The sequence below is a fragment of the Lutra lutra genome, chromosome 2 (assembly GCF_902655055.1).
Source record: "Lutra lutra chromosome 2, mLutLut1.2, whole genome shotgun sequence".
In the NCBI taxonomy this organism is placed as follows: Eukaryota; Metazoa; Chordata; class Mammalia; order Carnivora; family Mustelidae; genus Lutra; species Lutra lutra.
Genome location: NC_062279.1, coordinates 154,587,689 through 154,615,065, shown reverse-complemented (window position 1 = coordinate 154,615,065; position 27,377 = coordinate 154,587,689). Strand labels below are relative to the sequence as shown.

Below are 27,377 nucleotides of genomic sequence, written 5' to 3'. Positions count from 1 at the left end.
CCCATACACATGGGTCAGTGTGTTCTCTTTTACTTGGTATATTAGGCAGAATTCTAAGATGGCCCCAAATTCCCCATCCCTGCTATACACACACCTTTTCCCGGTTATTTCGTCAGTCACTAATCTAGGTTTTGCTGTGAAGGGATTTTGCAGTTGCAATTATGGTCCCAAATAAACTGACCTTAAAGTGGAGAGATTATCCAGGTGGACCTGACCTAATCAAATGAGCCCTTAGCACCAAGTCTAGAGATTAGAGAGAAATCAGAGAGATCTGTGAAGTGTAAGAACTCAGTGAGGGAGATGGAAGGCCCTGTATTCAGGACCATAGGTGGCTTCTGAGAGCTGAGAAGAGTCCCTGGTGACAGTCCTACAACCATAAGGAGCTAAATTATGCCAACAACCTGAAGCCTGGAAACAAATTTCACTCCAGTGCCTCCAGACAGGAACTCAGTTGGCCAACACCTTGATTCAGCCCTTGCAACCTTAAGCAAGAAACCAGCCACTCCATACCTAGACTTCTGACAAATATACCTTATATTAAGTGGCTAAATTTGTGGTAATTTATCAAAAATAGAAAATGAGTATAGTTGGATTAGTTTTGCTTACATCTGAAGAAGTCCTAACTAAACAATGAGGACTGTAGGCCCACTTTAACTGCTCTGTGAAGACTCTACCAACTTTTGTTCTTCACTCTGCTCTTCTTGGGTTTGAATTTGTCACAATGGCATATGTTGTTGACTATCTAGTGTGATTAAAGAAGCCAAAAATACATTTTGATGGGGACAGAGGGAGCTCAGAACTGCTCTTGATTCTGAAGTGGCTTGGGGAAGAAGATCACTGAAGGAATGAAGAGGGTAGAATGGCTGGTGAGAGACAGTGTCTGGAGATCCAAAGAGACAAATCCTGATTAATCCTGCTTTCATTGTTCTCAACGTGGGAGCCAAGGTAATTGTTATAAAATGTGCCTCCGATCATGTCACCGTGCTCAAAACTCTCCAGGGCTTTCATCTCACAGTGGGTAAAATCCCAGTTTCTTTGATGACCTGTGAGACCTCCATGACCTGGCCCCAGCACCTCTAACCTGCTGTGCATTCTCCATAGCTCACCCTTCTCCAACCATACCTACTGATACTCTGCCCACACACAGCCTTGCACCTCTGTCAGTAGTGCTATTTCCTTAGACACTGCAGTGTTTGCTCTTTCCTTTCATCACATTTTCCCTCAAATGTTACTTTCTCAGAGGAGCCTTCTTTCACCATCCTCTGTAAAATTTTAACTGCCAATACCCCAAACATCCCTTCCTTACTCTATGCTTTTCTTTAGCAGTTATCACTAACTAACAGTTTGTTTACTTATTTCACATATTTATTGTCTGACTCTCTCGCTAGAATGTTAGCTTCGTGCACACAAGTGTTTGGGTGTGCTTCAAGTGTGCTGTGCCCCCAATACTCCCAATACTGAGAACTGTACCTGAAATATAGCAAGCCTTCAATACAATGTTTGCTGAACAACTGAATGAAAGGGGAATGTGTCATCAGGAGAGATATACTTCACTTCCTAATAGTAATTTCTTTGTCATTCAAAGAAATTAGTAATAGGTATATTTTTTTAAGAAAAACAGTGAGTTGGCTCTTTCTTCCCTCCAGCTACAAAATCCAGAACAAACAACCATATGGTTTTGTAGTTTGCTTTACATGTGGACATGTAAACATGCCAACAGTGAAGACTACTATGACGGAAAAAGAAATACAGGATATAAAACATAACCCCTCATGAGGCTTTATGATACAAATTACCTGGTAGCTTGGAGGTTATTTTTTATAAATATTTAATAAGTATCATCATGAAAACATTCATCTCTCCCAGCCAGCTTCCAGCTGGGCAGCTGCCACTCTTCCTTGTCTGCCTATTGTTACCCAAACAATGAGGCCAGCCTGACAGTGGACTCTTCCAAAAGCAAGATTATGTGTTATTTCAAGAAGTGAAGAGTTTAAACAGCACTCAATTGGGTCTTAACAGCTACAGCGAAAAATCCCTGGTTATCCCCCAAATATTCCCTGAACTATAAATATCTTTACATGTTTTATATATGTATGCACAATATTAATTTTATATTATCTTTGTGGTATGGCCCATTTAATACATACCATTTGTTTATGAGATACAGTCACAGGTTGGGATTGAAGAGTCATGTTGTAGGAAGCCAGGCTTTTATATCTCTCTGCTCTGCCATACTAGCTGCAAGGCTTCACCCTCAACATCACCTCATGGTTCAAGGTGACTTTTGGAGCTCCAGCCAGGGCAACCCCTTGCTACACTGCTGGAAGGAGGGGTGAACATGGGTGCATCCCTCCCATTTAAGGAGGCTTTCTGGAAGCCCTCATAATACTCTTTTTTTTTCTTTTCTTTTTTAAATTTCTTTTCAGTGTACCAGAATTCACCATTTATGTACCACACCCAGTGTTCCATGAAATACATGTCCTCTATAATACCACCAGGCTCACCCATCCTCCCACCCCACACCCCTCAAAAACCTTCAGACTGTTTTTCAAGCCCATAGACTCTCATGGTTCATCTCCCCCTCCAATTTCCCCTAACTCCTTTCTCCTCTCCATCTCCCCATGTCCTCCATGTTATTTCTTATGCTCCACAAATAAGTGAAACCATATGATAATTGAATCTCTCTGCTTGACTTATCTCAATCAGCAGAATCTCTTCCAGTCCCGTCCATGTTGATAAAAAAAAGTTGGGTATTGATCCTTTCTGATGGAGGCATAATACTCCATAGTGTTTGTGGACCACACCTTCCTTATCCGTTTGTTCGTTGAAGGGCATCTTGGTTCTTTCCACAGTTTGGCGACTGTGGCCATTGCTGCTATGAACATTGGGGTACAGATGGCCTGTCTTTTCACTACATCTGTATCTTTGGGGCAAATACCCAGTAGTGGAATTGCAGGGTCATAGGGAAGCTCTATTTTTAATTTCTTGCAGAATCTCCACACTGTTTTCCAAAGTGGCTGTTGTTAACAATTCATTCATTCAGCTATGTAAAGCTTAGCCACGTGGTCACAATCACCTATAGGGGAGTCTGGAAATGGTGTTATTAACAGGATACCAGCTAAAAAAAAAAGATTCTGGGGATAGGCAAATTGGTGAGCAGAACACTGTGCCCTGGTTACCAGGGCCAAAGGAAGACTCCCAACTACACAGGGGTAGCAAAGATCAGCATGAGGCTAGCCACCAGGAATAGAAATCTAAGCAACATGTCCACTGCATCTTGGTATCAAAGTTGCCAAGGAAAGCACATTGGATGGAATGATGATTTGCTCACATGGAAAGAGATCTGCTGCAGTCATGTGCATGGGTCCCTCATGGCTAGTGAATGCCCAGTAGCTGACACAACCCAATAGTGGCGATTGTACATCTGTAGAAGGACCCCTCCTCCCTTGTGGTGTCTGAAATACTGAAATCTGTGAGTATGCCCAAGAGCCAGTGGCACACACACTCAAGCAGAGCAAAGGAGCACATATTGAGTCTGAAACAGGGAAAGAAGTTTCCATACAAATCAATACGCTTGGCAGAGGCTGCGTGGGCTCTTCATCTCTAGGCAAGGAAGCATTCCAGGCCAAGGCCCATTCGTATGTGACCGAGCAGGGGTGCAAAGTTTTTATGCACGGGGGTGCCTCTTTCAACACTTGGAGCCTCAGCCACAGATCATGATGTGCTGTGATCGGGGCTCCAAGGGGACATCGACAGATCCCATGGGGGTGCACAGAAGGGAGTAATACATTCATCTCTACCCTCTTTAAGAAAAGAAAGCAATGGAATTAAAAGGACCCGTATCTTTTTCTCCGTCTTCACACCAGAAGAGAACTGTCCTTAGGCTAGGAGAGAGTAACTCACGGTGGCCAATTGATTGCCTAGGGACTCAGGAGATATTTCTTGAATGAGTGAATGAATGAATGAATTCCTCATAGTGGCACTGGAGGAGCTTTTGGAAGGCAGGTGACATCATCACATCTGGGACTTAGCATTGAGGAGGGTTTCACCAGGGAGAGGATGGCAGGAAAGACAGAGGGAGAGGTGTGAGCAAAAGTAGGAGATCTGAAGGTGTGTGGCATGTTTAGGGAGCCATGTGTAACCCCGTGTCACTGCAGCTTGGGGTCTCAGGGAGAGGTGGCAGGATTTGAAGCTTGGTTGTGTGGAGCCTTGACTGCCATGCTGAAGAGCATCATTTGATTCAGTGTGCAGTGGGGATCTGGGGGCAGTGCTGGGGTAGTGACTTGGTGTGTGGTGTGGAGGACAATTGGAAGGGAGAGAAGGAGCTGCACAAGGGGAGGCTCAGCTGGGATGAAAAGGTCCTGAGGGCAGGACAAGGAGGAAGAAAAAAAGGAGGAGGGATGGAAGTGAGGGCTTCCCTGCAGTCAGGGAAGTCACCTCAGTCTTCAGTAACCAAGTGTTGTGGGCAGAGGAGCAAAGGGCCAAAGTGGACATCTGATTTCCTACCTGGGTGACTTCATCATGGCATCAAGAAGCAGATGAGCATAGCTGGGAGAAGAGGGTGATTTCACTGAGGGACACGTTGTGTGGTGAGTCCTGCATTACTGCCCCTAGACTGTCTCCTCCTATCTCCCTGCTTCCACCCTGTTTGCCTGTGATTTATGCTCAACTCAGTAGCCAAAATGAGCCCCTCCAAGTCAGGTTATGGCAACCCTTCAGCTCAAACCTACCAGTGGCAGTCATCCTTGGGTGAAAGCCAGAGTCCTTGACTGTACTGCTCAGGTTCCCCTGACCTTCCTGACTTTATTCCTGTTACTGTCCCCTGGGTTGCTCCCTTCCAACCCCACTGGCCTCAGGACCCTTACTTTGGCATTGAGTTCTTCATGCACATGTCTGCCTGGCTTCTCATCTTTGCCTGAATCTCTCAGTGAGGCTAACCTGAACCATCTTGTTTCATCCTCTGTCTCCATACTCCTGATGTCCCTTCTCTGATCTACTTTCTCGAGTTCTGCACTTATCACCGTCCAATGTGTCATAATAAGCTCATTCATTATACCTGTTGGGTTTTTTTTTTAAGATTTTATTTATTTATTTGTCAGAGACAGAGGGAGAGAGAGTGAGCGAGCACAGGCAGACAGAGAGGCAGGCAGAGGCAGGGAGAGAAGCAGGCTCCCTCCCAAGCAAGGAGCCCGATGCGGGACTCTATTGGGTTTTTTTTTTAAAGAGATTTTACTTTATTTTATTTTTATTTTTGTATTTTTATTTTATTTTTATTTTTAAAAACTCTATTTAAATTCAATCTCTTGGGTTTTTCTTTAAAAAGATTTTATTTTTAAGTAATCTCTATACCCAACATGGGACGCAAACCCACAACCCTGAGAGCAAGAGTCTCACGCTCTACCCACTGAGCCAGCCAGGTACCCCTATTATATCTATTGTTCATTGTCTGTCTTCCTGTCACCACTATCCCCTTCCTGCCATCCTGAGACTAGAATTCAACTCTGTAAGGGTAGTTATCTTTGTATATTGTGTCCACTTATGTGTTCCAAGAACCTAGAACAGTGTCTGGCACATAACAAATGCTCAATAAAAACAATTTATTGAATACCTGTGGAGATATTGAGTGGGTGTGGGAAACGGTGGCCTATTCTGTACAGAGGTGAGAACTGAAGAGGGAAAATCTGATGTGGACCCTGAGGCGGCTATTCTCAGACACAGGACTTGAGATTTCTCTGCCTGGGGAGAGCACTTCCACCCATGGTGGTAGGGGGAGGGAGGGAAATCAAATTAGGGAAGAGACTCACCAGAAATCCACACAGACAAAAAAACAACCCCAGAGTCCATCCAGCCGGGGCATAGGGAGGTGTCACATGGTGTGGATACTTGAATCCTAGTTCTATACAAGAAATTCAGGTTGCCTGCCTTAATTCAGAGAATAGTGCCTTGTGGCTTCAGGGCTTTCTGTAGCAGTAGAAAGAACTAAGATTTTGGAGTCAGACAAGTTTAGGTTCATGGCACAGTTCACTCACTAGCTGTGTGACCCATGGCAAATTATTTGTTCTCTTTGTTACTTAGTACTCTTCTATAAGAGGATCATAGTACTACCTTCATAATTTTACTAATACTACTATCATCATTATTAAGTGAGATGATGTCAAGGTACTTATATAGGCACCATTCCTGACATAAAATTAAGGTACTTATATAGGCACTTATATAGGCACAGGTACTTATAGAGACACCATTCCTGACATAAAATTAAGCACTGACAAATGTCGATTATGGTGGTGATAAAGAGGAGAAGGATGGGCATCCAAGCACCTAAGAATTATATTAAACACAATCCTTAACTTTTCTCTCACTCGCATCTCTGTACTTGTCTGGGTAGTAGTCATTCTTTTTTACTAATTGGCTTTTTTAATGGGATGGAGAACAAGGCCACAGGTTACTGTGAATTCATACTCTTCCAACCCTCAGATCCAACAGGTGAGAGAGAGATTCTCTCCCACTTCAGTGGAGAAAATCCTGGGAAGGACCCTGTTTGCCCTTGCTTGGATCATATGCCCATCCTGTGCCAATCACTTTGGTCAGAGGGATGGGGTTCTAATACCAGCCCAGCTGAGGATACCTACTCCCCCCCCTCTTCCAGAGAGTCTGCCATAGATGGCATGTGGGATATTATATTTCCTGGAAAAATAGAGAAAGTGGTCGCCACTCTATACCCAACTACTATGTCATTTTGTACCATGTCATAGCTAATGGTTTACATATTTGTTGCTAAATTGGAGACTCCCATGGCAAGGACCATGGCTTCTGTATCTTTGCATCTCCTTATCCCTAGCATAGTGCTTGACAAAGGGAAGGAGTGCTATAAATGCAGAATATTGAACTGCAGTTGGCTAGATCAGAGAATAACAGGTTTCATAGGTGATGCCTGAGAGATAGAAATGGGATCTTAGAGAGGGCACGGACTGCATGGAGCACTGGGTGTGGTACAAAAACAATGAATACTGTTATGCTGAAAATAAATTAAAAAAAGATTAAAAAAAAAAAAGAAATGGGATCTTCAGAGAGTCCCACAGGCTCCAACTTTAGGGTGTTCTGAGGCCCTTTATCCTTTTCATGAGGGACTTTAACGTTCAGTGGAAGGAAACTGAAGATCAAGAGATAAAGCCAGTCATTACTTTTCCACATAAGCTATGTGGTTGTGTAGAAATCAGTAGATTCCGGGGGCCATGCTTGCCTTCTTTATGAAGTGAGGAAGATGGTTTCAGTGGGTGTTATCTTGCTTACAATCTTAAAATTCTATGAATATAGTTACCTTTCTTTTTGGCATTTATTGACTCCTTTTGAACCTCTATTCAACACATGAGCAATGTCACCCAGGTAACATTTTTTAAAGGGCATTGTGTTTATCTGGCACAACTGAGAAATTTTATCAATTTTATCAATACCTTTTCAATTTTATCCAAAAATTCAATTTAGAAAAAAAGAACCATTGGACTGAAGATCAGGGGACAAGTTCTAGATTCATTTCTGTCCTAATGAGATGAAGGTTATTGGCAAAATTGCATAAACCCTGTGAGCCTTGATTCCTCATCTGTACATAAGACAACTAGTGGAGATTCAGTGAAAGGCAAGACCTGACTTTTCACTTTCTAAGGCCCTGGTGTGGGGGAAACAGACTGTCTCCTCTTTTTCCCTTTATTTTTATTTTTTTACTTTTAAGCTTTATTTATTTATTTTATAGAGGGGAGGGGAAGAGAGAGTGAGAAATAGAATCTCAAGCAGACTCCCCAGTGAGCATGGAACCCGCTGTGGGGCTTGATGTCATGACACTGAGATCATGACCTGAGCCACAATCAAGAGTCAGATGCTTAACTGACTGAGCCACCCAGGTGTCCACTTTTTTCATAGTTGTCATCCTTATATTTGCTTTTTGATGATGGAAAAAGAAATGCCCATGACAGAGATTAAAGAAGTTACCAGCTTTTAATTTAAAACATTCCCACTTTATCAAATACTAATATTGGTTGTAGAAAAGCTACATTGTTAATTGGTTCAGACAGTTTTTGTGCTTTATTTAATGATTTTATCTATTTTGAGAGAGAGAGAGAGCAGGGGGAGGGGCAGAGGAAGAGGGAGAGAGAGACCCTCAAGCAGACTCCACGTTGAGCTCGAAGCCTGATGCAAGACTCAATCCCACGACCTGGAGATCACATCCATCCCTTTGGGAAATGTCATTTCAGTATGACCATTTTGTTTACTAGGAGAGGAAACAGTTTTCTCAGAGAAACAGAAGAACTTGCCTTAGGTCACACTTCTTGAAAGAGGCAAAATGGGGCCTTGGAGTTCGGATCTCTTATCAGCTGGCCCTGGGCTTCCCTCATCACCTCACAGGGTCTTGGGCTTGTACCATCTCTCTGCCTGGAAGTTTGCCTCCTCCTTTGCATATGCACGTTTGCTTCTGGTTTCCTCTCTGAGAGTAGAGACCAAGTCCTAATCTTTTCTCTGTCTCCTTCAACTTTGGAGTTGGTGCTCTGTAAACTGCATAGGGTTTTCTTGGAAGGATCAGGAATATGAGCTGTAGTGGACATCTGTTCTTGCTGGCACAGTGTAGCCCACTGCAGTCTCTAGTCTTTGTGGTTGAGGCAGGTCAACCCCATTTTCCTGGATCCCACATGACCTGAGCTTAGCTGATCAGTGTAGTCTATCCCATTGGCTACAGGAATTCGTGTGAGAAACCATGACTCTGATGGGGTGAATAGAGTCTGCCCTGAGACTTGCTGAAATGGTTGACAAAGAGGTGCTGTCTTTCTAGGGGCATGCTAAGTTGGTAAAATGTAATCCTAAAGTTGTCTGTGTACTTTGCTAAGAACCTCCTGAAGAATAAAGCCAACTCAAAGAAAAGCAAAACTATGAGATGGAAGGAGGTAGAGTCAATATGACATTTGAGAGCCTGGGTCTATCCATACCTGAAGCTAAGTCTGGCTCTGGACTTTTCAGGTACATGAGTCAATAAATTGCCTTTTTCCCAACATGGTGAATTTGGGTTTCTGTTTTTGTATCTGGGAGAGCCATGATTGTTAAATCTGCACATTTCTAGGATTTGGTTGCTACAAAATAAAGATTTTTTTCATCAATTTTAAAATATTTTATTTACTTATTTTAGAGGGAGAGAGAGAGAGCCCATGTGGGGGCTGGGAAGGTGCAGAGGGAGAGAGAGAATCTCAAGCAGGTTACATGCTCAGTGGGGAGCCCAGAGGGGCTTGATCTCACAAGCCTGTGATCATGATTTGAGCAGAAATCAATAGTCAGACCCTCAACTGACTGAGCCACCCAGTCACCCCATAAAACATAAAGATTTTAAGGGGGAGTTTCACATATTTTTACTGGACAAGAAGGATAAAACCAAAACATGCTGGGAATGCATTATTCCATAATCCCTGGATCTTTCTTTTTCTTTTAAAAGCAAAGAAGGGACTTTTGGAAGTATGTAGTAAGTACATTTTTTTGTCCTTTAATGCTGACAGATTTTTTAAGATTGGCTTGGGGAACTCAGCCAAGAGAAGGAAGATTGTCACCGTTAGTGAAAATAAAGTGATTAGATGATTTTACACATAATTTTGCTATCAGAACCCACTCTGGCAACCTCCCAGATGCTCACCTACAGAATGTTCTATTAGGAGTTTTTGCAAACCCAGAGACAGCTGTGAGATCTGAACTGAGTGAAAAGAGCACTGGATTCAGGGACTGACACATATTAGGTTTTCAGTAAATGCTTATTGAAGAATAATTTATACTATTTTCTTTTTAAAAACTATTTATTTATTTATTTATTTATTTATTTATTTTTTTGGGAGAGAGAAAGTGCAAGCTGGGGGAGGAGCAGAGAGGGAGAGAAAGGGAGGGGCTCAAACAGACTCCCCGCTGAGCACAGAGCCCATTATGGTCTCCATCTCAAGACCCTGGGATCATGACCTAAGCCCAAACCAAGAGTCCAACACTTAACTGACTGAGCCACCCAGGACTACTCTACTATTTTCTGACCTTATTACCTAGGTGAATAAAATTGCATTTTTCCACCAGTGACATGAAGATAATAATTGTGTGCTCCTCTTCTCTGGTAGCTCTGCATAATTTCACTTGGCATATATCACATCTGAATGGTGTCCTCTCTCTGTCACATGGAGTTCTTCATTCACTTTTCCATCTCACTCATTCATTCCTTTACTTTCTGTCCAATTCTAGACGAGGGATTCTGTTAGGTGGTTAGGATACAGTGCTGTGTAACAAATAGTCCCTGCTAGTTTACTCCAGTAACCTCTCACTGAGGACTACTGTGTGCCTGCTAGATCCCTGGCCCAGGGCTGGGTGTCTGGACTCAAAGGTGAAGAAGTCACGGCTATCCTTACAAAACCAGCAAGCTCTACAGTGATGAATCCCTATAGACCCTGTCCAACCCTCAAGGGCACTGGGACAAGAAAAGGTTGAGAGCCACTGCTGTGTCTGATAAAGGGCCCCCAAAAATTATTCAGTAGGATTATCATGTAGCCCACAGAGTTAGAAAGAACACTCTGGTGAGTAAGGGATAAAGGGAGAGTGGTTTGGGGAGATTATTCCAGAAAGGTAGAGGCCATACAGAGGGCATGTGTGCCCTCAAGTTTACAAAAGCCAAATGCTCTTGCTGTTGTTGTTACATTTGTTTCAAGGAGAGGTTTATGCGAGGTTGACCTCAAGAGCTCAGCTCTGAAAGCAGACAGGAGCTACACCTACTATGGTATCCACAGCATCCATTATTTGTCTGTGACCTGTGGTTCCCTGTCTCCTGGTTCAAAAAGCTTTTCATACCTCATTACACCCACAGCAGCAAGACTCTCTTAAACTCTTCTCCTCTGTGGAACCAGGGACCTAAATGGAAAAGACAACACATATGTCTTTGGGCCATTCAGACCAAAACAGACCAGCCCATGGAGGCATCACAGTTAATGCCAGATCTCTTGGAGGGGGGGCCCTCAGGACTTTATTTCTTCCTTGTCAGGTTGCCAGACCTGTGTCTCAGACCCAGACACTTGTGGATGAACTGATGCAGAACAGTTTGATGGTCTAACCCTAACTTTAAAAAAAAGAAAGAAAAAACCTGGATTTTTTTCTGATTATAATTGAAGCATATACTCATAGAAAAAATTGGGGAATGCACAAAAAAACAAACACAAAAAAAGGAGAAAAATTGATCACCCTTCATTTTTTTTATCATTCAGAGATAACCCTGGTCATGTTTTGTATATTCATGACCCTTTTCTTTGTTGACGTGTGTGTGTGATTTTAAAACACTGTCTCACAGGGCACCTCAGTGGCTCAGTTGGTTAAGCATCTGACTCTTGGCTTTGGATCACCTCATGATCTCAGGGGCCTGGGATCAAACCCCGCATCGGGTTCCATGCTCAGCACGGAGTCTGCTTGAAGATTCTCTCTCTCTCTCCCTCTGCCCCTCACCCCACTCGCTTCCTCTCTATCTCTCAAATAAATAAATCTTTTTAAAAAAGAAAAATGAAACACCATCTTGCATCTTCAATTTTATACCTTTAATTTTAATTTAATCTACTCTAACTTTCTGAGGCCCCTGCTATGGTGGATGGTCATGGACTCTGTTTTCTCTGATAGCATAAGCCAGAGACAAAAGATGGTCCAGCCCTTAAGCCTGACCCAGTGTGGCTCCTCCATTTCTTGTGTGCAGGTTAACTGAGCAATATCTACCCGTCACCCCAACTGAGAGTCAAACAGAGAGAGCATCTGGCAGAATTCCCTGCTTCGGTACTCAAGTGCTCATGTGGTCAAAACACAGAAACTCAGCCGTGGCTGGGAAGACAATTTGCAGAAGTGCCCTGAGTATCATAAATGGACCTTTGGGTTAAGGTGTTATTTGGACAAGAATATTTAGCTTGAAACATACCATATGCTGAGGATTATTCAGAAGGAACAATAAATGGATTGGAAAATGCTTAAAGAGATTCTCCCCCCCCCCCAGAGAACAGTGGAGAAAATAAAAATTCATTTAGAATGGCCATTCAGTATATTTATCTTCCATGATGTGGGGTTTACCTTTGAAAGTTGCTTTGTGATCCAGAAAGTGCTGTGTAAAAATAACATTAGCATTCATCGTTAGATCATCTGTATGGAGCAAATGGGTATGCATGTCTTTATAGACATATGCACAAAGCCTGCTTTCAGAATTTGAACTTATAAAATCATAATCGAAATGAGTAAATTTGAAGAGCTTTTATTTCTGCTTTTGGGTTCACACAATTTTATTTATATGCATTGTTATAGATATTGATGCCCCAATTTGGCTTACTTGTCTGTTTCAATATTCCCTGTGGGCGATATTAAAATTTCTTTGTATTACTTTTATCTCCCAAAGAAGTATCAGTAACACAGATGTGTATCCATTGACCACTGTTGGCTAAGTAAAGGAGCTATCCCTAGTCTTTGCTTTCCAAAAAGCTGTAAGCAAGTCTTTTGAGATTTGCAAGACAAGGTGTTCCCTTTCCAGGTCTCACATTTTTTGCACCTGTTCAGCTCCCGGGAAGGCAGGCAGGTCCATGTCTGTGTGAGTGCTGACTTGAGCCAGGAAGAGGAGGTACTCTAAATAAGAGCCTTCAGAGGTACGGCCCTTACCTTTCAGCTAAGTTTCAGTCTAAATTGGTTTGGGAGACTGTGGGCTTCAATTATCCAGAAGCCTAAGCCTCACAGCCCAGCCATGTGCAGTTAGGCACCTAGCAATGGCACTCTGATGGGTAATGGTGAGATTTTAATTAGCATCAAGGACTCCTTCTAGAAATCTTTCCCAAGTCCATTTACCTGCAGAAGCCCAGCCTTGTTTGGGACCTATTCTATCCTGTTTACACAAAGGAAGGGACAGCTACCACATGACCTCTGCTCTTCTTGGACATTTTGGCACCCAAATTCAGGTCTTCCTTCATAAGATCTAGCTTGTCCTCTATTCTGACTTTGTGCCAGGAAGTCGGGGCTCCTCTATGTGTGCAGACATTTGAGTCAAGATCAGTGACCATAGACTTTCCATGTTCTGGCCTCCCAGGATGCTATGCTTTCAAGGTGGGGTGACATGGACATCCTCTTTTGTCATGCAAGCTGGAGAATTCTCTGGACTCTTCCCTCTTTCCCACCCTACATGTAGAAAGTCCCTGGACCTGCCATTATTCCTGGTACTTCTTTCCCTCCCCAGCTCTAATTCCAGCTTTTGCAACACTCCCCCCCACTTCCCAGCTTGGCCTCCTGCCTCCTGCAGTTCTCTCCTTGCTCTCTTCAGGACTCCCCTCTGCAGCCAGGGCAGTGTCCCCAAACTTATGAAAGGGAGAGTGTATTAGATAGGGCTCTCCAGAGAAACAAAACCAATATACATATGAATGATATCCTAGAAGAAATTGGCTTCCATGATTATGGAAGCTGAGAAGTCCCCTGAGAAGTCCATGATCTCCTGCAAGCTGCAGACCCATGAGAGATGGTGCTATAAATTTCAGCCCTAAGTCCTCAGGCCTGAGAAGCAGGAGAAGCAGTGGTGTGAATCCTGGTCAAAGGGTAGAAGAAGGCAGAGTCTACCTCAAGCAGTCAGAGTAAATTCCTCCTCCTCACCCCTCTGTGCTCTATTTGGTCCTCCAGTGGATTGGCTAGGCCCACCTACACTGGTGAGGGGAATCTGCTTTTCTCAGTCCACTGATTCAGATATTAATCTCATTTGGAAACACTCTCACAGACATACCCAGCATCATGTTTTACCAAGTATCTAGCACTCCATGGCCTGATCAAGTTGACACATCAAATTAACCATTACAGAGAGTTTTATTCCCCATACTCCAAAAGCAGAATCTTGTGCAAAAAGCTTCCTGCAGGGGATATAAAAACTGTAGCTCCCCGAAGTATGCACAGGTCTGCTTTCAGAGTCTGAGGACTCAGCAAATGAATCAGGAAAAAGAAAATCCCTGCACCCTCCACCCCACCCCATGACTTACACACCAGGCTTTCTGGGGGCAAGGCCCCTTAGGAATTTGCGTGATCACCATGCACTGTGCAAACAGGACAATCTCAAGTCAACATGGATGCTGGACCCTTAAGGGTCCAAGCCTTGCCTGTCTAGCAGCTTGTCACACTATCCTCAACTTTCTGCTAATGCCTCTCCCTGGGAAGGCTCCCCTTGCTCGTCCTCTCCCAGTCCATTCTGTGTCACGCCTTTGTGCTACTTCCATTCCTGGCATTCCCCCTACTTGTGTTTTCCTCCCCTTTCTGACTTCCTGACTGACAACCACTCATCTCTTTAAACCCAACTCAAGTATCCTCTGCACTCTGATTTCTTTCTGCTAGGATAAAGAGAGATGTCATTTATTCAACAAATATTTGCAGAGTCCGGCACTGTTCTGAGCTCTAATAGTAGACTCAACAAAAATCCCTGCATACAATTCATTTTCTAGAGAGGGGGACAAATAAGCAAATTTTTAAAAATAACATGTTAAACATATAATATATCAAATGAAGGTGACATGGAGAAAGATAAAGCAGGAAAAGATACAGGCATGGATTTGGAGTAATCAGGGCAGGTATCACTGACAAGGTGGCGTATGAGCAGAAACCCAAAGCCATCTAGATGTCAGATGGGAGAATGCTAATCCCAGAAAAGGCAACAGTGTATGCAGAGATAAGAGAGAGTGTACTTGAGATGACTGAGGAATGGCAAGGATTTCAGTGCAGTGGAAGACGGCTAAACCAAAAAGAGGATGAGGTGAGCTCAAAAGGTTATGGGAAACCAGGTCATATAACCCCTTTTTGGCCATTGTAAGGCCCTGACTTTTCCTGAGTGTTTGCTGGAAAGCCAAGGGAAGGTTTTGAGCAGTGGAGGAATATGATTTGGCTGACTTTCAGAGTACTGTAGGGGGAAGGTGGAAGCCAGGATTGGGAGGCCTATGTCATGGTCCAGGTGGGAGATGCTTATGACTCAGGTTAAGAGAAGGATGGGGTTGGCAGAAGTGAACACATTTAGGATTAGCTGATGGAGTGGATATGGGATATGAGAGTTATATTTGAACCAGGGATAACTCCAAAAAACTTTTTAACTATTATTTTTATTGTTGCAAAATAGAAATAACATGAATTTGATCATTTTTAAATGTACAGTTTAGTGGCATTTAAGTTCATTCACATTGTGCAACCATCGCCATTATATCTCTAGAATTTGTCCTCTTCCTAAACTGAAGCTCTATACCCTTTAGACAATAACTCTCCATTCTTACACCTCCCCTCAGCCCCTGCAACTACCGTGCTACTTTTTTTTTCTTTTCAGCATAACAGTATTCATTGTTTTTGTACCACACCCAGTGCTCCATGCAATACGTGCCCTCCCCAATACCCACCACCTGGTTCCCCCAACCTCCCACCCCCCGCCCCTTCAAAACCCTCAGGTTGTTTTTCAGGATCCATAGTCTCTCATGGTTCACCTCCCCTTCCAATTTCCCTCAGCTCCCTTCTCCTCTCCATCTCCCCATGTCCTCCATGTTATTTGTTATGCTCCACAAATAAGTGAAACCATATGATAATTGACTCTCCCTGCTTGACTTATTTCACTCAGCATAATCTCTTCCAGTCCCGTCCATGTCGCTACAAAAGTTGGGTGTTCATCCTTTCTGATAGAGGCATAATACTCCATAGTGTATATGGACCACATCTTCTTTATCCATTTGTCCGTTGAAGGGCATCTTGGTTCTTTCCACAGCTTGGCAATTGTGGCCATTGCTGCTATAAACATTGGGGTAGAGATGGCCCTTCTTTTCACTCCATCTGTATCTTTGGGGTAAATACCCAGTAGTGCAATTGCAGGGTCATAGGGAAGCTCTATTTTTAATTTCTTAAGGAATCTCCACACTGTTCTCCAAAGTAGATGCACCAACTTGCATTCCCACCAACAGTGTAAGAGGGTTCCCCTTTCTCCACATCCCCTCCAACACATGTTGTTTCCTGTCTTGCTAATTTTGGCCATTCTAAGTGGTGTAAGGTAGTGTCTCAATGTGGTTTTAATTTGAATCTCCCTGATGGCTAGTGATGATGAACATTTTTTCATGTGTCTGATAGCCATCAACAGACACTTCTCCAATGAAGACCGTGCTACTATTTATCTCTAGATTTGACTACTCTAGGTTCCTCATATAAGGAATCAAACAATATTTGTCCATTCATGACTGGTTTATTTCATTTAGTGTAATGTCTTCAGGGTTCATCCAAATCATGACATGTGTCAGAATTTCTTTCTTTTTAAGTCTGAATAATATTTCGTTGTAAGTATATACTACATTTTATTTACCCATTCATTCATCGATGGGTACTTGGGGGGGTCTCCATCTTTTCACTATTGTGACTTAATGCTATGAACATGGGTACAAATACCTGTTCAAGTGCCTGCTTTCAATTCTTTCAGAAATGAAATTCCAAAAATATAATTGCTGGATCAACCGGTAATTTTATGTTTAATTATTTGGAGAACTATCCTATTGTTTCCTACAGTGGCTGCATCATTTTATATTCCCACCAGCCATGCTCAATGGTACCATTTCTCTACATCTTATCAACACTTGTGTTCTGGAGTTTTTAAGAATAACCATCCCGATGGGTGTGAGGTGGTATCTCATTGTAGATTTGACTTGCATTTCCCTAATGATTAGTGATGTTGTGTTGAATATCGTTTCATGTACTTGTTGGTTAACTCCAAAATTTGACCTAAGCAACTGGAAGAAGGGAGTTAGAGAATATTGCGTGAAGTGAGATGGAGAATATTGTGGGAAGAACAGGTTTTGAGGGGGGGGAAATAGAACTAAATTTGAGATGTATATTAGATATCCAAGTGGAGATCTTGGTAGCAACGGAACACACGAGTCTAACGTTCAGCTGACGAGTCCAGCCTGGACGTGCGAATTTGGGAATCATTAGCAAACAAGCATGCATAAAGTCATGAGGTTGGATAAGATCTCTAGGGAATGTCTGCAGAGAAGGAAACAGTCTGAGGCCTAAGCAATGGGGAACTTCTACTTGAAGGATGAGAGATAAGAAAGAACTAGCCAGATGAGGAGTGGCCAGTGATCAGGAGAAGGGTGATGTATTCTGGAAGCCAAGTGACAACTGTTCCGAGGAGGAGACTAGTAAGCCAACTAGTACATTTAAGAGGCTCTGAGGTACTAGTCTCTCTTTGGGTTTTCCAGCAATTACACTGTTTTATAAACAGCCCTAAAATCTCTGTGGCCTATGACAATAGTGATTTAAAGTTTTTTTTTTTTTTTGACAGACAAAGATCACAAGTAGGCAGAGAGGCAGGCAGAGAGAGAGGAGGAAGCAGGCTCCCTGCTGAGCAGAGAGCCCGATGCGGGACTCGATCCCAGGACCTTGGGACCATGACCTGAGCCAAAGGCAGAGGCTTTAACTCACTGAGCCACCCAGGCACCCCGACAATAGTGATTTATTTCATGCTCAGATTGGCTGCTGTTGGGCAGTTCTCTGCCGTCTTGGCTGAGCCAGGAGAGTGCCAGGCTTTGAGTTGGGCTCTGGACTGTTCACCTGTCTCTCATTCTGGGAACTGTGGCTACCCTGAATCTACTCTTCTAGTGTAGAGGGTAGAAGGACAAGGGGGAAGCCAAAATACAAACACATTTCAAGCCTCGTTTGCAACAAGTCCACTCAAATACCATTCATCAAAGCAAGTTATAAGGCAAGCCCAACAGGGAAGAAAAAGCAAATGAGATACACAGACTGGGAGGACCAGGACCAGGAAGGGGATGGAAGGGGGAAGAATTGGACAAATAATATAATCTACCATACCTGATCTAAAATCCTAAACAGAATGATTTTATTTCTTCTGTTTTTCCAGCACTTACCACCATGTCTGGTAAATTCTGCAAATGTAGTAAATGCTGCAAAAAATCTTGAAATGAGACTATTACCAGCTCTTTTCTAACCATGGTTATGGTTCTGTTTCTTTTAACTTGGGATCCAGAAGAATTTGGGTTTAAATTCCAGCATTCTCACTTTTTAGCTAGATGGCTCTTTGGTAACAATATCAGTAATAGTAAAAAGAATAACAGATAGCATTTCTTGAGTGTTTACTGTGAGCTAGGAATGCTGTTAGGGTTTTGGTTCATTATAATGTGCATTATATGTTATATGTCAATTATATATCCATATAACGTTCATGATAATGTCATTTTAGTGTTCAAGCAAATCTTTCCCCATGTCATAGATGAGGTGACTGAGAATCACAGAGGTTCAGTCACATACTTGAGGTCACGCAGCTAGAAAGAGGTGGAGTTATGGTAAAAACCCAGCTCAGTAGGCCCAGTAAGGCCTCCTTGTGAGCATCATGTTATGTCACCCATGCATGTGGAGTTAGGATGCCCATCAGTTTCCTCATCTGCAAAATAGGGCCAGGCATTAGAACGTTCACTTTCTAGAATCATTAGAAGATTAATTGAAAAGTCCTATATCAATTACCTGGCCCAGTGAAGCTGACACTCTGGGCACTCAATAAATATTCTTTCCTTTCTTCCTTTTTTATTTCATTTCCAACTCCAGCGGCCAGACTTGATGGAAAACCTTCTTCAAAATCTCGTGCACATAATACATCAATTATAATTTTGTTAAACCTACAGTTCTCAACTTCTGAGACCTCTAAGACCCTCACAGGCCCTCTGCTGGAACCATTAGCAGTGGATTTCTAAAACCCTTGGGAAGACGTTTGGATAGGTTCAGTACTTCTCTTGGCTGCTGAATTACTCATGTCCCTTGATGGATTGTGAAGCTGGCCTCCTACTGAAGAGGTGGATTTATAAGGGAGGCTCAGGCCAGTCCTTTGCTGTTTCAGTCGAGTAGGTGGTGAGTGAAGGAAAGCAAGGCACCAGGCCCAGGGGAAGCGTGGGTCTGTGCCAATTCTGCTCGGCAATTGTAGACCGAGAAGGTGGGAGGAGCAGATTGTATGTCCAAAAGGAGATGTTTCTTTCTGAGGGCAGAGTGTGGGAAGAGAGGAGGAAGAAACATTTAATGAGTACCTACTATGTACCAGACACCTCAGACGTGTAATCCTATTAGATCCTAAAAAAACAAAACAAAACACAAAAACAAACAAACAAACAAAAACAACAACAAAAAAAAACCCAGGTCTGTTTTAGAGAAAGAAACTGAGGCTCCAAGAAGTTAAAGAACTTGAGCAATTTAAAAAAAATAAGAGTCAGAAAGCAAATATATATATACAAACTGAATCAGGTTTGTCCAGAAAACCCAAACACAGTCCAGCTGGAATCAGTTCAGGGTTGGCATAGCCTTGCTGGGCATCAGAGACCCCAGAACCTCTTAGCTCACTCTGCTGCCAGCCTTAGCCTCTGGTGTCCACTGCGTGGTCCAAGAGGACTGCTCAGCCATAGAAGGGACTCATCCTGGAAGAAAGGAATAATAGGTCTACTTCTCTCCAGCGGGGCAGAACTTGGTCTCATGGCTGCTGAGGGCTGGAAGGGAAGCTGAGAAATGTGGCCAACTGCCCACGGAGAAATTAGGACTTCTATTTTTAAGGATGAAGGAAAGAACCAGATACTGGGCACACCAGGAATCTCTGCTGTGAGGAAGGTAATTCTCAGTCCTTCTCACTCCAGAGGACCTAGCTAGCTCCATTGCTCCTACCATATTGCCTTCCTTAAGAGAAATGCCATTGCCACCGAGACCTCTGTCCAGCTTAAAGCGCCCTCTAGACAATCATGATAGGAACAGTTGGGTCTTATCAGGTGCTTACTGATGTGGGAAACAAAGACAAAACAAAAATGAAATTTCCTCACTACCCACAGTCCACTGACATGTACTTGAAATAGGCAGAGTGGCATTTCTCTTGGAACTCAGCTGCCTTAATGTTAATACTTTGCTAAGAGCAAAAGGCAATCTCAGCCCAATCCCCAGGATCCTGTAAGGCTACTTGAACATATAAAAATTCCTTTGGAATACATGTTGGGAATCCTCTCCCAAATGTATGACCCACCAATCCATGTGAAGGGTCTCATGACTAGGGTTTTACTTGGCAGTAATAAATGACCTTTTCCAACCATTACTAGCTCCCTCAAGGTTTGGGAAACCTTTCTTCCAAAATTCCTTAGAGACTTTTGCTATTCCTAACCCCTTCCCAACTCAAAAGTGTATAATCAGCCGCTCCTCTCAATCCCAGTGCAGCTCTTTCTGCCCATAGGTCCTGCCCCCGTGCTTTAATAAAACCACCTTTGTGCACCAAAGATGTCTCAAGAATTCTTTCCTGGCCATCAGCTCCAAATTCCATCTTTCTTACATCACTTACTATAAACCAGGCACTATGCAACATGTCTTATAGCAATATCTCATTTAATCCTTCAGTCACCTATAAAGCAGGAACTTGATTCTCCCCCTTGTACAAATGAAGAAACTGAGACCCAGGAAGACAGCACATGCAAGGTCAGACAGCTAGTAAATACCATCAGGATCCATACATTGAATGACGAACAGGATCTGCACTCAGGCAGTGGAGACTCCAAGCCTAGTCTTTTCATTGTTATCTTTGTCTCCTTCCTGTCTGTTCCCACTTTAGGGCCTCTGCTCCTGCCCATCTCCCTTCCTGAATCCTCTTCTTTCAATCTCTCACCACCCCTTACAAAGTCCTCCTTCTATTTACCAGTAAACACTCTGAGAATCCGAACGAGGCCAGGCATTGTACTAGGAACTTGGAACTATGTAATATAGAATGGGCCTTGTCGAGGGTCCCTGAGGTCCCTACTCCGAAGAAGTTCACATGTGACTTCGACATCTAGCACCCAAGTGCCCATAATGGGACACAAAAGGGCCATAACAATCGAGTGGTGCAAAGTGCGCAGGGAGAAGGATGAATTGGATAAGTTTCTGTTGTCTGCAGGGAAGATAAAGGACACTTTATGCAGGAGGAGAAATTCCTTCTACTTTTTTCCAGTGGTTCCAAGTAAAATATTTTATGCATCTTTTCCTTTTAAAAAGAATTCTTCTTATCTGCCTTTCTCTAGTGCCTCTGCCTACCTGCTTTGATCCTATTTGCCCATTTACCTGCTCTATCCCTCTTCCCTTCACCAGTAGCTTTGGGGAAGAGTGGCATCCATCCATCACCTCCCCTTCCCTGCCCTCCATTCTCTCCTTAACTTCACCAGTCTGCTTCAGTCCCAGCACTGCACTAAATCCTACCACCTCATGATTAATAATACACGTCTTTTTCCCTGGACAGCAGGTACATTAATTATGCAGTTATTTGGTATCTGGTGTTTCTATGCATTGTCTCACGTAGCTCTCAGGATAACCCTAGGAGTTTGGTGCTCCTGTTAATTTCATTTTGCTGTTAGGAAACTGAGCTCTGGAGAGGTTGAATTATTGCACAAGGTCAGCATCTAGGAGGCAGTGAAGCTGGAGCTCCAACCCAGGTTAGCTAGCCCTGGAACCCAAGCTCTTAACTATTCCTTCTCTAAAAAGCAAGAGACAACACTGTAGGGAAGGAGAGTAGGAATGGGCCAAGAACTGGGGATGTGACCTACAAAATGTGGTAGAGAATGAATAGCCCCTATGGGAAAAAGGAATAGGGAATGATTATGAGACATATTGATTAAAGTGTGAGTGTGGAGAACACAGATGAAGTTAGGCATCTTTCTTTTTTTCATTCTAACAAGGTCTTTAATGATCCAGATGATCTCAAATCTATACTGATCATGTTTCTTTCTTTTTTTATTTTATTTTTTTTAAGTTTTTAATTTTAGTTCCAGTTAGTTATCAAACAGTGTTATATTAGTTTCAGGTTTCAGGTGTATGATATAGTGATTCAGAGGTTGGGAATCTTAAGGATCAGGTGGGAGTATTTGACAAGGGTTGAGGTGGTTGGGTTGATCTGCTATTTTGAGTACCAAGGATGTGAGGCTAAAGATGAGATAGGCAGGGGGTTTGAGGATGTCATTAAGAAGTAGTTGAAAACCATAAGAGACTCTTAATCTCAGAAAACAAACTGAGGGTTGCCGGAAGGAGGGGTGTAGGGAGAGGGTGGTGGGGTTATGAACATTGGGGAAGGTATGTGCTATGGGGAGTGCTGTGAAGTGTGTAAACCTGGTGATTCACAGACCTGTACCCCTGAGGCTAATAATACATTATGTGTTAATAAATAAATTTAAAAATTTTTTTAAAAAGAAGGTAGTTGAGATGATTGGCCATCAGATTAAAAAGGGCAGTGGGGAAGGCACGGAGTTAAGATAAAAACAGACTATTGGACCAGGAGAACAAAGAAATATCAAGCTCAGAAAAAAAAACTTGCAAGAGTGAGGAAGTGGAGAGGGTAGAAAAAGAAGAGGATGTCTTGAAAGTCGGCAAGGTGTCCCAGTAGAGTCACCCCAGGAGTTCACAACTGTGAACATTCATACATGTCTCCATGTTGCATAGGAGGACAAGTGTGAGGCTTTTGAAAGTTCTAAAAATTCTTTGAATTAGTTTTTTGACACAAAATCGCATTTTTTCCTCCTCCTGGGAGAGTATACTCTTCCTCTATCTCTTCACCGGGATTCTGTATTAACTATGAAGACATCAGGGTTTTTTAAGGCCAAGCTTTGGAATTTCATTCATAAGCAAAGAGAAGACCTCAAGTTTATTGGCAAGAATGGAAAAAGAAAATATGTTTGCTTCATAACAGTGAAATAAAAAAAAACAACAACCGTGGAGAAACAACTCAAGGTCTATCAGTAAGAAACAGAAAAAGAAATTATAACTCAACCATACAATAGCATATAAAGCAGCCAAAAATAAAAATGAGGCATCTCTTTATGTACAGAATTACATAGTCTTCAAGATCTACTGCTAAGTTAAAAAAAATCACGATCTAGATGAACACGTATGTGTATTACAAGAAGGTGAGGAATATAATATGATATGAAATATAAAATAACATAATGTACTTTCTTGTTTGTGCACACACCATCCTTGGAGTACCTTTCTGGGCAAAGGTGTCAGGGAAAGGGAGGTGAGTCTGGCACTTGTTGAAAGCCAGGAATCCTGTAGCCAGATCTCAGCCAAGCAGAAAACTTGGAGCAGACCCTTGCTGGGGATTATTTGGAGACTTTTAATTGCGAGACACCATGAGTAAATATACATATGCCAAAGGGCCCTCAGACATTGTGTACCCACCCACAGTGTGATACAATCTCCACTACCTCTGATCTTATGTTAATTCAAGGGTATGCATGTGGCAAGAGTTTTCACAAGACAGAGAAGACTCACATGAGCAAATGCTGGAAAGAGATATAGACCTGAAAACCCAGGGGACAGTGGTTTTACTCAAAGGGGTGGAATATTTGGGTTCTTTCTTTATTGAGTGCTTTTGTGGCACTGTGATTCAACCAAGTTTTCTGTTCTGCAGGTATAGTTGAATGTCGGAACTCCATTCTCCCAGATCACCACCAACACCAGTAGTTGATTTTATCCTTCATGGAATCAGTATGCCAAATTTCATGGAATAACCTTTTTGAGGATGTTTTGTTCTTCACCGTGAAAACCTCATTTGTGTTCAGATTTACTCATGGTGCAAGCTTGACTCTACTGAAAAGAACCTTTGTTAAGTTGGGTGTTAAGTGTACAGAAAGAGTTAACATAGCAGACCCAAGACAGCATATGCCTAGAGTGGTCAACTTGGAAAGTGGCCCTCAGTTGGCATCTGGGAAATTGGATCTTCAGAGGGTTCCCACCACCCAAATTGTTAAGAGTGACTCACTATGCCTAAATTGCTTACGCAAACTATGTGATTTATGCTGAGCACCTGCTTTCCTACTGGGGGTTTGCAATTTTGGTATTGCCAATAGAAGTTGCCTACTTGACTAGCCCCCGTAAAAACCTTGCTGAGTCTTTATTTTTTTTAATTTATTTATTTGACAGACAGAGATCACAAGTAGTAGGCAGAGAGGCTGACAGAGAGAGAGGAGGAAGCAGGCTCCCCGTGGAGCAGAGAGCCCGATGCGGGGCTCGATCCCAGGACCCTGGGATCAGGACCTGAGCCGAAGGCAGAGGCTTAACCCACTGAGCCACCCAGGCGCCACCTTGCTAAGTCTTTAAACAGCTATTTGGTAAACAATAGTTCACAAATATCGCTACAACTCCTTGATAGGGAAATTCAGCAAGTCCTGTGTGATTGTACTGGGAAAGGACTTGCTGGGGGAGGACTCTTGGAAGCTTGAGCCTAGTTTCCTCCAGACCTCTCCCTGTTCATCTTTTCCCTCTGTCAAGTTTACTTTGTATTCTTTCCCTATAATCATAATAATCCCATGACTATGTGCTGAGTCTCTTGAGTTTTCCTAGGGTAATGGTAGCTATTGGAACAGATAACTACCAGGACTTCAGAGGTCTAACACAATAGTTTATTTCTTGTGCATAGAAAGATCAGTGCCAGTGTTCCTGGTGGGTGGATGACCTTCTAGTCAGTCATCAAGGACCCAGGTGCCTTCCATCTTGTATTCTACCTTCTTCTAAAGCCTCTGAGTCTTGTCTGGTAAGTTTGCAGATGAGAAAAAGAGACTGTGGAAAATACATGCCCCTTTCTTAACCCTCCTTGTCACCTTAACCCCAATGTTGGCCCCAAAATGACATCACTACCTCTGGCTATATTCCTTTGGCAATTACTAGGCATATGGTCTCATGTAGATACAAGAGGGCTACGAAATGTGATGTCTGTTCAGTGGCTGTTCTGCTATAGCAACTCTGTGGAAAGAAAGCATAAATCCTTGATGACCTGCTGTAGAATCATAATGATCTACTTATTATGAACTTATGGTGCCCTCAACTTCCTTCCAAGTGCTATGAGACAGCACACAGAAGTCATATTGTTCTTGCCCATATGCAGGTTGACATGTAAAAGGGAACAGGTCACCCCAAGTTTGAGTAGGTAAGGCTAACTTTTCCTGGGAAGTTTTCTTTCCTTTTAGACCCCTTCTTCTGTGTTTCCATAGTAACTGGTGCTGATCCCTGTCACAGCACTTATCACAAGGTTTTGAAACCTTACAGATTCTTGTCTGACTCACCCATTAAATTAAAATATTTCTGAGGTCACAACTTTTAGTTGTCTTATTGACTAGCATGTTCTGTGCCCTTCACAGAACCTGGCACTTCTGAGAAGTGCAGTATGCATAAAGGAATAAATGGTTGAATGGGACAGTAAGATGCAGTGTTGTACCATGCTGTGAGCATGTGCTTCAGAGTTAGTGAAAGTTTCTTATCTCTTGTGACCTTGCAAAACTTACTAAACTTCTCTGAACCTCAAATTTTCATTCTTAGAATGGGGAGGACAATACCAACTTTGCAACATTGCTCTGAGGATTTTCTGAGATTCTGAATGTGTATGTAGCACCTAGCCTTGTGCTAGGCACATAGTAAACTCTGGGAAAAATAGTATTTATTATTAACACAAATGACAACCAGTGGGATACTGGTTTCAGCATTCACTTGCTCTAGACCCAATCTTAGATGCAAGCCAGGAGAAGCCACAGAAACCAAAGGTGGCCAAATTGTGTGCAAGGATGATGAGAAAGAAGAGTTGTGGGGACAGCAGCTTTATTTCATTGGGGTGGGGGTCTTCCTGGGAGGGAGACCTTCCTTCCTTTGATCTTCCTGGGAGGGAGGTCTTCCTTCCCTTGTTCTTGCCATCAGAGAGTGTTAGATTCAAAATTCTTAAGGCAGTGCTTACTCTCCCAAGAACTCACAAGATGTCAAGCCTATCTCATACCTTTACAACTACATCATTCAAGACAGAGCTCTGATTCCTTCTTCATTCACTCATCCATTTAAGAAATATATTTAGAGCGTCCACCTTGAGCCAGGCACTGGGGATGAACAGTATTGAACAAAGAAGACCGAGCTCCTCTCTCATGGAGCCTTCATTTTAGGGAGGGAGACAGACAACCCATCAGTAGTTAGATCGCATGTTGACAGTGAAAATAAGATTTTCGGCACATCATGGATATAAGGTTCCTCTTTCTCAAGTTGTGCAGTCTCGAGGTAAACTGCTATTAAATGCATCACGAATGTCAGCCCTAGTGGTGCCATTTGGCCTTCTTCAACAACTGTTTCACAATTACACACACACACACACACACATACACACACAAAAAAGTTAAGGGTCTGTTAGTGTGAAGCTGTGTGGTGGGGACTTTTCAGAAGGATGTTTTTAACCTCAGCGCCCAAGGGAGCTGACGGGGAGCTCTTGGCCCCTGACTCTTGCTCACCTTCACCAGCCCAGCTCCTCTTGAGTCATTTTCAATGAGTTCAACATCCCATGTGGGGACCACACAGCCCCTTGATTTCTCAGTCTCTTGACCCCTTCTCATCCAGTGACCTTACCCTCTTCTCCACTTTAACCATACCTTTGACCTTGTCACCACCAAAAATCTACTCCTGCCCAATCCTTCCAGATTGTTGGCTCTAGAAAATATCTCTGCTGCCTCGTCCCTCTTTCCACAATCACCATGTAAAACCCCACCCCAAGATGACCTACCCCTCTTCTTTTCTTTCCCTGAACTCACTCAGCTAAACATGGCAAAAGAGAGTCCCGATCAGAGAACTAACTGCAAATTCAAAGCCTTTAATATTTTTTGTATTTTACAGTTCCCTTCCCCCAAACTAGTTCACAACTTGTCCTTCCTCAAACCTCCCACACTTCCCACTTCCCTTCCAGCTCAGCACACTGTCCGTGAACAGCCTTCCCTCCATCCTCCCTGACAGCATAGAAGCTACCTTCTCGCCTCTGCCAGGTGAGCTCCGCCCATCTCCTGTCCTACGTTCTTTATGCCTTTGCCCAGCTTCTCCTTCCCTCCTGCACCTGTGGGGTGGGGGGGTGGCATATGCAGATAGACTCTGGACTCTCCTCAAGCAAACAACAGAAACAACAAAGCTATCCTGATTCCGTATGCCCTTCATCTCTAGCTCAGGCTTCCTCCTCTGAACTCCAGAAATTTCTCTGTCTGCTCTGATGCCCCATGGGGGCAATCAAGTTTAATTTGTCCAGTACAGAATTCTTTATTTTCTTCCCCATGCCTGTCCTACCTGTAGTGTTTTTTGTTGTTGTTGTTGTTGTTGTTGTTTTTCCCTTTCAGTAAACATCTACCTGTTGCTCAGGCTGGTTGCTCGGCCCCACCACACTCCCACCTTCCTGCATTCTCTTCTCTGGGGTAACAAAGTGTCCCTATTCTTGTTCCTGAAGTTATGGAGAAACAGTCTTACACCTTGGATACATTTCTAGGTTGTCGAGTGTTGCTATCACAAAGGAGTGTTGTATTTTATCAGAT

General features: G+C 43.0%; 1 protein-coding gene across 2 annotated transcripts in view; it reads left to right on the top strand.

The window, feature by feature from the left end:
* Positions 1-27,377, top strand: part of FAM184B (family with sequence similarity 184 member B) — a 194,762-nt gene that overhangs the window by 54,921 nt on the left and 112,464 nt on the right. The window lies entirely within an intron of this gene.